We start from the raw sequence: 13,286 nt of genomic DNA, 5'->3' as shown, positions 1-13,286 counted from the left end.
TGTTGTTTGAGTGTCCATGCTGTGTTTTTTTCCTCTCTACCAAACTTTCCCAAAAACCCCCATTCCCATCCAATTTTCAAACCCTAACCCTCTTCCCCCAGGCTGTGTGGTATTTCATTGAGGTGTGACTGACAATAACAATAAATTCCACACACTTGCTGGGGAGGATAAGGTCAAAGCAATCAGAAGTTCATGTGCGCCATCGTGAATTGATAAGAACATCCTCCTCCTACACGACGTGAACAATCAAATGCTTAATGCTTACCTTACCTTGGCACTGCTTAGGCTACAATTTAGGGCACTGTTCTGTACCGTACTATCTATTGTACTGTTTCTAATGCTACGCTCAGGCCACTCAATGTTTAATTTCCTCTTTTTAGGTCTCGCCTGTCGATGCGCATGCGCATCGAGCTTGCGAGACTATGGGGGCTTATCCACTCTTTAACCAACTTGCAAAGAATCGTGGCGATTCCTTGCAGTGCATGAGAAATTTAAGCTCAATGCGCATGCGCATTGAGCTTAAAAGCGCGTGCACATGCCCCCAGCCGCCTGCCTTGCCTACTCTCTCTCTCACAGCCTCCCCCAGCTCCGCCCCCTCACTTCTTGATTGCACGGCCGCTAGGCCGTGCCTCCCCTACTCTCCTCCCCCCTCCTCCTCCTACTCTCCTCCCCCCTCCTCCTCCTACTCTCCTCCCCTGCCTGCCGTGTCGCACCTCTCCCCGCTCCGCCCCCTCCCCTGCCCGCCGTGTCAGCTTTCGGGAAAACAGCATCTCAGGGGCTGCCTCCACTTCTATGCAAGTCAACAGAGAAAATAAAAATCTATTTCCCCGATTTATTTTTTTTCTTGCTTCCAAATGTTTGTCCTCAACACAATTAGGTTCCATTAAATCACTGACTTAACAAACCTGCATCAACTCAAAATATTTTTTCGGCGTTTTATCACCCTTAACTGCATGGCCTCCCCTCGCTCTCCAGTCACAGGTACGAGTATGTATACATGGGCGTTCATTGTGTGCGCATACATGCCGATAATAACGGGTGCCGCGTGGTCGAGTTCATGTGGTTCCGCAGTATAAAAAACATCAAACCTATTGCACATTTGTTTTGCCCCTTGCTTGGGATTGGGTGGGACAGATTCCCGATGATTGGTAGAACGCGTCACAATACACACAGCCATCTTTGAGTTGGGTTGTTTTAATACATTCTGAAAGAAGTCCGTCTTTTTGGGGGGAGGGGTGTTCTAAATGCGAACGTTTTTTTTATTATCTAGTAACAGTATAAGAGTAATATTATGTATTTAGTGTTTAAAGGCAAAGTTATGTTGAATAAAAAAACTTTTGAAAATAAATGCCTGCCTGCTTTGTTTGATTTATTGATTTGAACGCTGACGTAAGCTTTTCATTTGAAGGAGATGTTGCTCACTTACGGCGACAAGCTGAGAGAGTCTGCCTTCCTTGTCGGTCTGAAACCTTAGCTGTTGTCCTACTTTTGTGTCAGCTAGCTGCAGTGCATCCTAGGAGCTGGGTTGCTTCTGTGGTGAGTCTGGATGCTCAGGTGATTCTGTGCACTGCGCACAAAGCTAAGAACAAGTTAAAATACTTTTATTTTTTTTAACTTGTTTACTTTCACTTTGACGGCCGCCGGACCGTCTCTCGCGTTTCTCCAGGCTGCATTGGACCTCTCATTAGCCGGCTCCTTTGTGGTGCAGAACCAATTTGGCAATAGTACAATACCAAGGTTTATCTTTAGGCAACATGTCTTTTAACCAATCAGGAAACACCTCTGACCTCTGAATTCTTTTTCTTAATAGGAGAAAAGGAGACACTCCCGTAGTACTGCTGGTTACGGCGTGAGCAGTTCTATGTGCTCTCCTCTTCTGTGCTGGCATCTGGAAGGTGTATGCCCGATCGTCTTCATAACTGCATTGACACACGTTTCGAGCTTGAGGTGATCGGTCCCATGTGGTTCCACTTTGTTTCTCTGCCTGGGGTGCTGGACTGCCTCTTTGTTGGGCTTTCGCAGATGAGTGGGGTCTGATGGTTGGTCTGGTCTTCAGGTTTTTTTGAGGGGTTGTCCTTTCTGGGTCCATTCCCTCAGGTAGGGTGTCATGCGTAGATCTTGCATCTGGTTTTCGCCGGAGCATAGTTTTCATTGCAAGAGTGATAAATGTGTATAGAAGCTGCCACTCAGTTGAGGACAAGGTCTGGAAGCTGTGCGGGAGAGTAATACTGTGCAGGCCAGGGCTAAGCTATAGGCCGCCGTCTGTGTAATCTCCTGCCATCGCCATCTGTTCCCCCTCCCCAGCCGCCAGCACCTCCCCTCTCTCACCCCGCACACAGCCTTACTCGCATTTCTCCTCCCCCTCCCCAGCCGCCACCACCTCCCCTCTCTCTCCCTGCACGATGCTTCTACCCACATGCTAGTCGGTTGCTGCCCATATAATTAAACCATCAGGAATACATTTTGCCCACACACATAATCACACACACACACACACACAACCCCACACACACACACACTACCCCCCACACACACAACCCCACTCACCCCCCACATACCCACTCCACCCCCACACACACACCCCACCCCCACTCCCACCCCCACACCCCCACCCCCTTACCCCCACACACACACACCAAAAACATCACTATGCGCTACCACAGCATCACTGAACGCCACAGCATCACTCACCACCACAACAACTGGCACTTCTTGGATTGCCTTGTCCTACAGCTAAATTCAACCTGTTCTGAACTAGAGTCTCATAATTTTCACAATTTTGCAGTAAAACGATCAAAGAGGTACTAACTTAATTTCGACATCATTATTGAAGTGCAGTTTATCTTGTCTTCCTCAGTACTTCGTACATCTCCCCAGAGATGTGGCATAACGACCAGAGCTGCCATCTAAGTCACGTAAATACAATACATGTTGCATTACAAATGCTATAGGTGTCACATTTGCCAAAGTTATAACTATTGGCATTGTAAATGACAAAGCTATCAATTTAGCTATTTTAAAAACCAACACATAAATAAAATATATTGTCATTTACAAGACCAATAGCTCCAACTTTTCTAATGCGAGACCTATTGCATTTCCAATGCTTGTTTTCATATGGTGATACTGCCAGTGTGTACCACTACTGCTACCAGCACAACAATGATATTGCATCCGTCGAGGATTCAAGTCAACAACCAACCTTAATCACCATTTGCAATGCAGCCAGCCCTGGGGCTACCCCGATTGTCAAACACAAATCACAGGTAAGATAAGCATATTGGAGAGGTAGTAGAATATTGGGCTAGGAGGACTAAGTTGGGAGGAGACTAGGAGAGCAGAGACTGACAGTACTACTAGTAAAGTACATAAAGTACAGTAGTAGGGCTACTAAATTTACTAACTCGGTTACTTGCATTTTGGTAGATTTCAGGACTAGATGTTTCATTCATGCTGGTAATCACCGCTAACCCCCACACAAAATAATATATGAACGCGTATACTGTGTTTTTGAAAGAAAAGTAATTATTAGAATATATATATTTGTGTTGTTTTCAGCACAATAATAATAAAATAAATTACCCGAACTCACCCCTCCCCGATCCCAACCAATGTCAAAAAGTCCAAAAGTCTCCTTTCCCAAACACCCAATACCCACCCCGACAATATTTAGAAAGGGGCAAGGGACCGTCACTTCCTCCGGTGGCGTAGTTTGGCAAGCTGTTGCTGCATGTCCCGCTGCTCTTTGCGGAGGTCCCGCTGCTCTTTGCGGAGGTCCCGGAGCTGGCGGGGGAGGCCGCTGATGTTGTTGCTGCTGTGCGGCGGGAGGCTGTCGGGCCACGGCTTCGTTTCGCTGAAGGCTTCTGGCTGGTGGACCCGGGGGCAGTGGAGGAGGATGTAGATGTTGATGTCTTCTCATGCTCCCGAGCCCACAACCGACAATACTCGGCACAAATTGCCTCCAGCTTACGGGCCCTGGCCCGGACAGCCATCTCCTTACGGGTGAGCTTTTTGGGAGTAGCATCTATGAATAAATAAAGAAAAATACTGTAGCAAATAGTCTTTAACATAAAGTAAAAATAATTCAACGGAAGGTTGACACTCAGTAACACCAGCAAGTAGCAAACACAGTATAACATTTTGGCATGTATCTTTCTGCCATCTTTGTAAGTATGTGACGCTGTGAGTTTCAGGAATTCCACTAGCAGCACTATAGGTGGACTCACTACTACATACATAGTCAGAGAGTACTAAAAATAGGCCTTTTTAACTTTTTTTTCTCTTGTTTTGCAAAATAAATAACTGGTACGTGAACTTGTGGTAGCCACCATAATGACAGCTCACTCAGCTTTCACCCAAGAAATACAGACACAGGCCAAGATGATGCAGACTCGCAGTACTTTAAGCAGTACATGCAGGTGAGGATAGGAATGTCTTACTTTTCTATAGGGGTGGCACTGTCACTGGCCATACTTCATCCACTCAGCGTCTGCTCTACTACATCATACACCTCTGCTATCGACGAGGAGGATAAGAAGATAACATCCAGGCTTCCAAAGTACGTCTATGATTCTTCTTAATGTCTCAAATGTACCAAAATTTCTTTTTGTCAACAACCAACTAACACCCTTTTCATAATATTTTTGAAACCACCGTCTTCTTTCTTATGTTGAATTGCATTCAACAAAACCATTCTTTACAGTCATAAACATTAAGACCCCCTCGTCCTTCGTTTCACCCTTCTTTAACTTTTCATTCTTCACATCCCTAAACTACATATGATATGACTTGGCTTCACAATAAAAATTTGCCAGCTGAGTTAAAGTGAAATAGAGGGGGCCATTGGTTACCAGAGAAGTACCGCCGCTAATGCTATTAAAAGTCAAGGTTGACTGTCTTCTCCGTGATAGCCCAAAAAGTAGTTCTAAATTAGTAAATGTTCTTGACAGTACAGTGTACTTATACTAGTGTACTGTGTACTACTGTACAGTACATCATACACTCCTTTGCGAGCCTACTCAAAAAAATTTCAATAAGTAAGGAGTATAATAACTTACCACCGTCCGCCGCCGCTGAGTCTTCCCCCCCAGCTCCTCCTGTTGGCGCCGCCGCATCCAGAGTGGACCCCTCCGTACTGCTGGCCCCGGCACTGGTGGTCATCTGTGCCGCATCAGATGTTGTGACATCTAGGAAAAACATGTCATATTTTCAGATGCCATACACAACCCCCTATTTTGTCTCGTAATGGAAGAAAATGTTACATAACACATTTTTTATTACTGGGATTGAAAAAAGTAACGGTTTTGGGGAGGGTGTTAACCTTTTATATGCTTATTCCATTAAATGCTACACTTCTTCTTATGACAACTGATGAATGCTTGCTTAACGTGCACCCTTTTTCTCATTACAGAAAGAAGATTCCATTGCCCTTCTGCCAGACGATTCACCAACTACTACTAAGTCATCACCAGCAGTACTTTAAGTACTTTAAAGAAGGTGGGGGCTCCCGCACAGTTATTCTAATAATTTCATGTGTCTGTTAACTATTATTAAGTTTGAGTCATACTAATTTCATTCATGGGAATGTTGTTTAAACTTTAACGTCATCTTCATCCATCAGAATACTACGCTATTAAAAATAAAGAAATAATGTTTTCATTTCTTAATTGAAAATAAAACTTTAAAACTAACAAACACTGTGTGGTTTTTGTTCACGAGTGAGTGAGTGAGCGGAAAGGTTTGAACTACTGCACTTGGCAGTCATGTTTCAGTGACTCAGATAGGCCAGGACTCGGAGGTAGTCTTCTTCTGTTCTTCTGGGTCGTAAAATCATTGGTCAGACATTCTAGATAGTCGGTCAGGGGATTGGGGGTTCAACTTCTGTTCGGACTGAGGTATGTCGAAAGTCGAACTGCACCTATCATCACCAATGTCCTATTTATCTTGTCCATACATCTTTGTGTGCAGAATAGTCCCTGAAACACTAGTGGTATGGGATGTGCTCCTCTCAAATCAAAAAGGCAACTGCTACCTTTTACTTGGTGTAAACCATGACATTTTGTTGTTGGAAATTGTCAAAGCACTTACATTAAGAAGACTTGAATAGACAGCAAGGGCAACCCAGAGGACTGCACTCAGTGCCTAGAGCTATTGCTGTATCAGAGTTTTGTTTCACACCGTTTGTCGAATGGGCAAGCTTAGCTACCTACACAGACCGACTCATAATTGTAAATAGTAGTAGCACAGAGAGTGATGGTAGAGCCAGGATAAGAATGTAGAAAGTAGTCTACATTAGAAGAAGATCAAAGACTATTTTGTAAAACATAGAATTATTAGGAACCAGTTTATAATGAATAGGAGCTGTAAAAGTTAGGGAGGTATAAGTATTAATATAATAATAAAACAACTTACTGGGGCCAGCAGAAGAGCCTGCAAGGGACTGCTCCTGTCCAACTTCTGCCACCGGAGTCTCTGTCGCCGCCGGCGCCTTGCTCCTGGGAGTTGCTGGTGATCATGAAATAAAGAAACACAACATGGATGATTGTTTTTTGGGAAATATTTGATTTCTTTGTACTCAATCTAAAATTATGTCGGGGAAACAAATTAACATCAATTGCATCTGATCTGGTCAACTAGGAGGATAGTAGTACAGTATTGCAGGATTCGCAGACCGTCTAATAGGAAAGTTATGTAATTCACGAACTACTTCAACTACAAAAATGTTCTACTATGACTGCCATCACTCAGCAGCACGAGACGTCCCGTGACAGACACAGTCCGTCATCATGATTGCAGACCACTAACAAATGTCCTATAACAAGTAATAAATAATATACGCAACGTATCAATCCACCACTATCTCTTCAAAGTGGCAGCAGCAGGAGTACAAAGAAGGACTAGACTTGAGTCTACTGTCTCTAGCATTACGTAGTAATGCTCTCAAATGACTAAAGAGTTGCAAACAAGTAAGCATAGTAGCAACGCCAATAACCAGGCGAGCACCTGCAATGACAGAAGCTATTTAAACATTAATTTCCTGCAATGTAATCTAATCAGCAGCATTCGTACTCTTCAGGAAAAAAATAGATTAGCAATATAACAGAGCAGAAGGAAAAAAAGTAGTTATTAAATAGCTACTTACCAAGGCCAGGGATCTCCACACCAAGCAGGTCGATCATGTCATGCTCCCGGTCCAAGATGTTACTCCACCGGTGCGTTACTTGGTGGTAGGTGCGCCGGACCACAGACTTCTTATACATGCGCCGGCACACCTTCTCCCACAGCTGGCGACGCTCCCAGAGTATGTAACCGGAAGCAATCCGCCCACCTGCTGCCACGGTCTTAGGGAGGTGGACTTGCAAAAAAACCATCAAGGCGGCCACCTCCACCGCAGAGAAGATCTCCCTGGGCTGCACTTCCCCCCCCTCCAACGCCCACAAGGGAGCCGGGTACGTGGTGCTGGGCCCTTCCCCTTGCCCATGTCGCCTCCCTTAGCCATGGTCCGGGGCACAAGAAGAAGGAAAGAAGAATAGGTGTGAAAAAACAATAAGAGAGAGAGCGAAAGAAATAAAGTAGGTAATAAAGTAACAAAAAGTAAAAAAAAACACAAAATATAGATGTAGGAAATTGAAGAGAGAGATAATAAGCAAAAAAAAACCAAAAAAAGTTCAGAAAAACATAGGATTACAAAGATGTAAGGTGGATAGAAAGGTAGCATGCCCAAAACCATAGCAGTGAATGAAAAGCAAGATGGCCGCGCCCATAGATGACCGCGTGGGTAAGTTTGCGCAATATTTCCCCCGCGAGCACGCAAAAACGCCCACGAATACGTAATCACGCGCCGCATACGACGCGAGCATGCAACGAGCGCCCGGAAACGGAAACACGTCACGCAAACAAGATGGCCGTGCCCGTACATGACCGCATGGGCAACCTCGGGGTCGGTGCGCAGCAAGCGGTCCGCGAATTAGCAAAAAAACGCCCGAACACGCAAAAAAAAGAAATCAGCAAATTCAAACGAATTTGCGGATTGCAAGATCGATTTCGCACGATTTCGCGTCCCGCGAATCTCGCAAAATAGCAGAAAAGCAAATTTTGGAAAACTGAAAGCACTTAGCAGGTGCAAATGTTCAAGCTAATTTGTAACCATTCCCTGTAGTGCTTTCTGAGGGGCCCATCCAGAGTTAAGTTGCTTACTTTCAATTATTCTCTGACCCTGCTCTGACCCTCAAAGCAGGGTCAGAGAATAGTTACAAGTATGGCACAATGCTCCTGTAAAAAAAATAACTGCAACAGGAAGGTCTTACAGCTAAGGAAGCAGGTGCCAGACTTGAAGAACAAATTCAGTGACACATTAACCCGCCCCAAATTAATTCATCTCAGTTGAGGCTGGGAAGGTGTGCTTTGCTTTTCCCCCATAATCTACTGTGGTGAACAAGAGGGTGGTAGTGGTGAACCAGAGGGTGCTGTGATAAACCAGAGGGGGACAGTGAGGATCCAGAGGGTGGCAGTGGCAAACCAGAGTGTGGCAGTGATGAACCAGGGGGTGGCAGGGATGAACCAGAGGATGGCAGTGATCAACCAGAGGGTGGAAGTGATGAACCCGAGGGTGGCAGGGATGAACCAGAGGATGGCAGTGATGAACCAGAGGGTGGCAGCCTTGAACCAGAGGGTGGCAGTGATCAATCAGAGGGTGGCAGTGATCAACCAGAGGGTGCTGTGATCAACCAGAGGAGGACAGTGATGATCCAGAGGGTGGCAGTGGCAAACCAGAGGGTGGCAGTGATGAACCAGAGGGTGGCAGGGATGAACCAGAGGATGGCTGTGATCAACCAGAGGGTGGCATTGATGAACCAGAGGGTGCTGTGATAAACCAGAGGGGGACAGTGATGATCCAGAGGGTGACAGTGGCAAACCAGAGGGTGGAAGTGATGAACCAGAGGGTGGCAGGGATGAACCAGAGGATGGCAGTGATCAACCAGAGGGTGGCAGTGATCAACCAGAGGGTGCTGTGATAAACCAGAGTGGGACAGTGAGGATCCAGAGGGTGGCAGTGGCAAACCAGAGGGTGGCAGGGATGAACCAAAGGATGGCAGTGATCAACCAGAGGGTGGCAGTGATGAACCAGAGGGTGGCAGGGATGAACCAGAGGATGGCAGTGATGAACCAGAGGGTGCTGTGATAAACCAGAGGGGGACAGTGATGATCCAGAGGGTGGCAGTGGCAAACCAGAGGATGGCAGTGATGAACAGAGGATGGCAGGGATGAACCAGAGGATGGCAGTGATCAACCAGAGGGTGGCAGTGATGAACCAGAGGGTGCTGTGATAAACCAGAGTGGGACAGTGATGATCCAGAGGGTGGCAGTGGAAAACCAGAGGGTGGCAGTGATGAACCAGAGGGTGGCAGGGATGAACCAGAGGATGGCAGTGATCAGCCAGAGGGTGGCAGTGATGATCCAGAGGGTGGCAGTGGCGAACCAGAGGGTGGCAGTAATGAACCAGAGGGTGGCAGTGATGAACCAAAGGGTGCTGTGATAAACCAGAGGGGGACAGTGATGATCCAGAGGGTGGCAGTGGCAAACCCGGGGGTGGCAGTGGCAAACCCGAGTGTGGCAGTGATAAACCAGAGGGTGGCAGTGATGATCCAGAGGGTGGCAGTGGCAAACCAGAGGGTGCTGTGTGTGAGAAGGTGGCCTGGTATATGATGATCGCTATTCTAGTGAGCACCTTGCACCAGTCCAAACGACCCTCATGGTGATTGGTTGTAAGTCAACCTTATAGACCAGCTATCCTAGTGGTAGCATGGCCAAAAGCAGTCTTAGGCTAAACTCAATAGGGCATGTGAAGCCAGCTGTTTTACCATATGCAATCCTTTAAATACCAAATGAAAGGACACCACACAAATTATATATTATAAAATATATGTATTTATTTCTAGAACAATCCCCTTGACTCTTTATGAGCACAGGAGCACAAGCGTTAAACAAAGAACACAGTATAGCATACAATAGGATGAACAATTATGGATAGGCAGGGTGGCCACTCAAACCATATATTAAGAAAGTGGTATAAGTACCACGTCACGAACAATGAACAGGCCTAGGGCCTAGGGAATCGCTGGGCCTACACTGGACTAACAAAGGTTAGGACATAGGAGGCCCACAGGATGCGGGTGCAGTGTCTATAGGCAACCGCGTTTACCATACAAGTCAACGGTGCGTAAAAATCTGAAAGTTATAGGTTTAGGAGTCTTCCGACTGGACTAGAACTTAGCCACTAAAAAGTAGGACACTAGAGGTGTAAACCACTATAGGAGCACCAGTGTAATCTCGTTACCTCACCCACAGGAAGCGGGTGCATAGGTGCCAAAGTGCGTTGGGATTCTTCGTGGAGTTCTATGGAACCTGGAGGTAAAGATGCTGCAGGTGGCCAGGAGAGAAGAGTCCGGTTGGATCCAAGGGTGGATCGAAGATGTAGACTACCTGAAAGCAGAGGGGACAGAGTCTAGGTCACTAGCCAGTGACCAGGATGGAACCAGGACGGAACCAGGCAGTGTCGGGTTGCGATCAGGTGCTGTTGAGTAGTTTGTTTCCGCTGTCACGTGGACCAGGAAGGATCAAAGATGACCAGCTGGTGGACACGAGCTGTCCCACAAAGGCTCTTGCTGTCGGCGGTGTCGGTTCTCGAATTGGAGTCACCAAACCTTGGCAAATGCAACCCAAACAGGACTCGAAGATGTCTTCTGGATCGGACCAGGAAGGTCAGATCGATGGCTCCTTTTCAGTGGAGCTAGGGCCAGTCAGAGCAACCAGACCAGCACTGTAGTTTTGATGGATTGTTGTCACAGAGGCCACTAGCCAATGGGCAAGTGACCGGACAACGCGGCAAGCAGGAAAAGTGCAAAAGGGCCCCACACAGCACTCGGTTAGTGTGGAGGGGTGATCTTTGGAGCACAGGCTGCTTGGGGTTGGGGCTTCTCAAACCCCAAAGCACAGCATCGAGGGTGCCTTGGGAGCTTCACAGGAAGCACTTTGTTGACTCTTCAAGATGGCCGGTCCCACATCTCTCATCGCCTCCACGGGTCTCAGCTTTGCCAGGACTGTGGATCGGGCTGTTGGATGTCTGGGAGTCTGGGTCTTGTTGATCTCTGTCGTTCGAGCTCCGGCGGGAGCAACGGCAAAGAAAGTCTTGATGCGCTGATGGTGCCTGCTTGCACAGGGTGGCCACTCCTTGACCACAAAGGAGATTCTTCAGTCTTCCACGTCGAGTGGGATGTCGAAGGGTCCACAGTTTCATTTCAAAGTTTCAGTCAGGATGATCTGGTTTGCATTGGCACAGCTCCTACCTTTATTCCAAATCTAGGGGCTGGATCTCCTGCTAGGTCCCTCCTATGGGTGGGACCCAGGAAGGGGGTGGTTACACCCCTTTCCCTTTGTCCAGTTTCGCGCCAGAGCTGGGGATGGAGAGCCCCAGCACCGGTTTGAACTGGACTTTGCATGGGACACCTTGTGTGCTCCAGGCAGTGTCTAGTTTCATTCAGCCCTCCTTGCCCCAATCCACAGCCTTGAACCAGAGGGTGGCAGTGATGAACCAGAGGGTGGCACTGGTGAAGCAGGGAGTGGCAGTGATGATCCAGAGGGTGGCAGGGATGAACCAGAGGATGGCAGTGAAGAACCAGAGGGTGCTGTGATAAACCAGAGGGGGACAGTGATGATCCAGAGGGTGGCAGTGGCAAACGAGAGGGTGTCAGTGATGAACCAGAGGGTAGCAGGGATGAACCAGAGGATGGCAGTGATCAACCAGAGGGTGGCAGTGATGAACCAGAGGGTGCTGTGATAAACCAGAGGGGGACAGTGATGATCCAGAGGGTGGCATTGGTAAACCAGAGGGTGGCAGTGATGAACCGGAGGGTGGCCGCGATGAACCACAGGGTCGCAAACAGGCTGGACACGTAGAAACAACATGGTCGCGACCGTTGCGACCACACAAGTAAGTTCGCGTTCCCGAACTTGTACAAAACCCTCGCGAACTGGCAAAAACAGCAAATTCGCACGAATTCGCGAATTTTGCGAGTTCGCTTTCGCACCAATTCGCAGATCACGAATTCGCAAATTTCGCCCAATTGACATCTGCTCCCATCTACTCCCACACAGGAGGGCTCCAAATGTGCATATCCCATACACTGTGCTGGAGAACATGGTTGACGAGGAGGTGATCCGAAAATTCCGGCTTGATTGGCGTAGATTGCTTGAGCTTGTAGCCCAATTGTCACCTCATCTGCAGCCACGCAGTACGTATCCAGGTGCTATTACACCCACAGCAAAGGTGATGGCGGCACTTCACTTCTTTGCAACTGGCACTTTCCAGTACACAGTTGGACATGCCGGGTGGATGTCACAATCCATGTTCAGCATGGTACTGCAGGATGTTCTGAATGCCATGATGCTTTACAAGGATGATTACATCAATTTTCCACGCCCAGCAGAGTTGCCAGCAGTCAAAGGGGACTTCTATGCCCTGGCCCAGATACCACACGTAGTGGGTTCCATTGATTGGACACATATTGCTCTCATTCCACCCGAGGCACGTGAACCTGTATATCGCAATCGAAAGCTCTACCATTCGATCAATGTGCAAGAGGTGTGCCTGGCTGACAACATAATCTCTCCTGTGTGTGCCAGATTTCCAGGCTCCGCACATGACTCCCACATCCTGTGGAGCAGCATTGTCCCCCAACTGATGGCTAATCTGAGTCCAGAACGTGCGTGGCTTGTAGTTGAGTATGCTGTGAAGACAATTGTGTTGTATGTGTGGCATGCTGTTCCCACCAATCCTGGTAATTATATTTGTGTATGTCTTCCCCCCACCTAGGTGACTCTGCGTACCCAAACCGACCGTGGCTGCTGAGCCCCATATGAAATCCTACTACCCCTGGTGAAATGCGTTACAATGATGCACATGGGAGGACACATTGAGTGGTGGAACGTACTTTTGGAATGCTGAAGTCTAGGTTTCGCTACCTGGATAAAACCGGAGGGGCCCTGCCATACGCACCTGCCAAAGTTTGCAAGATCGTGATTGCATGCTGCATGCTCCACAACCTGGCATTGCGCAATAACATTGAACTAATCATGGACCCTAAAGACCAACAGGTTGCTCCGCATCCCATCCCACCCATGTCCACTGATGAGGATAGTGGTGAGGAAGAAGGTGTGGACCAGAGGCGTCAGCTCATTGATCGCTATTTTCCTTGAATATGAGTAACTACCTCTTGTGCAGCTAGACA

The sequence above is a fragment of the Lissotriton vulgaris genome, chromosome 6 (assembly GCF_964263255.1).
Source record: "Lissotriton vulgaris chromosome 6, aLisVul1.2, whole genome shotgun sequence".
NCBI lineage: Eukaryota > Metazoa > Chordata > Amphibia > Caudata > Salamandridae > Lissotriton > Lissotriton vulgaris.
Note: the sequence above shows the minus strand (reverse complement) of the source record.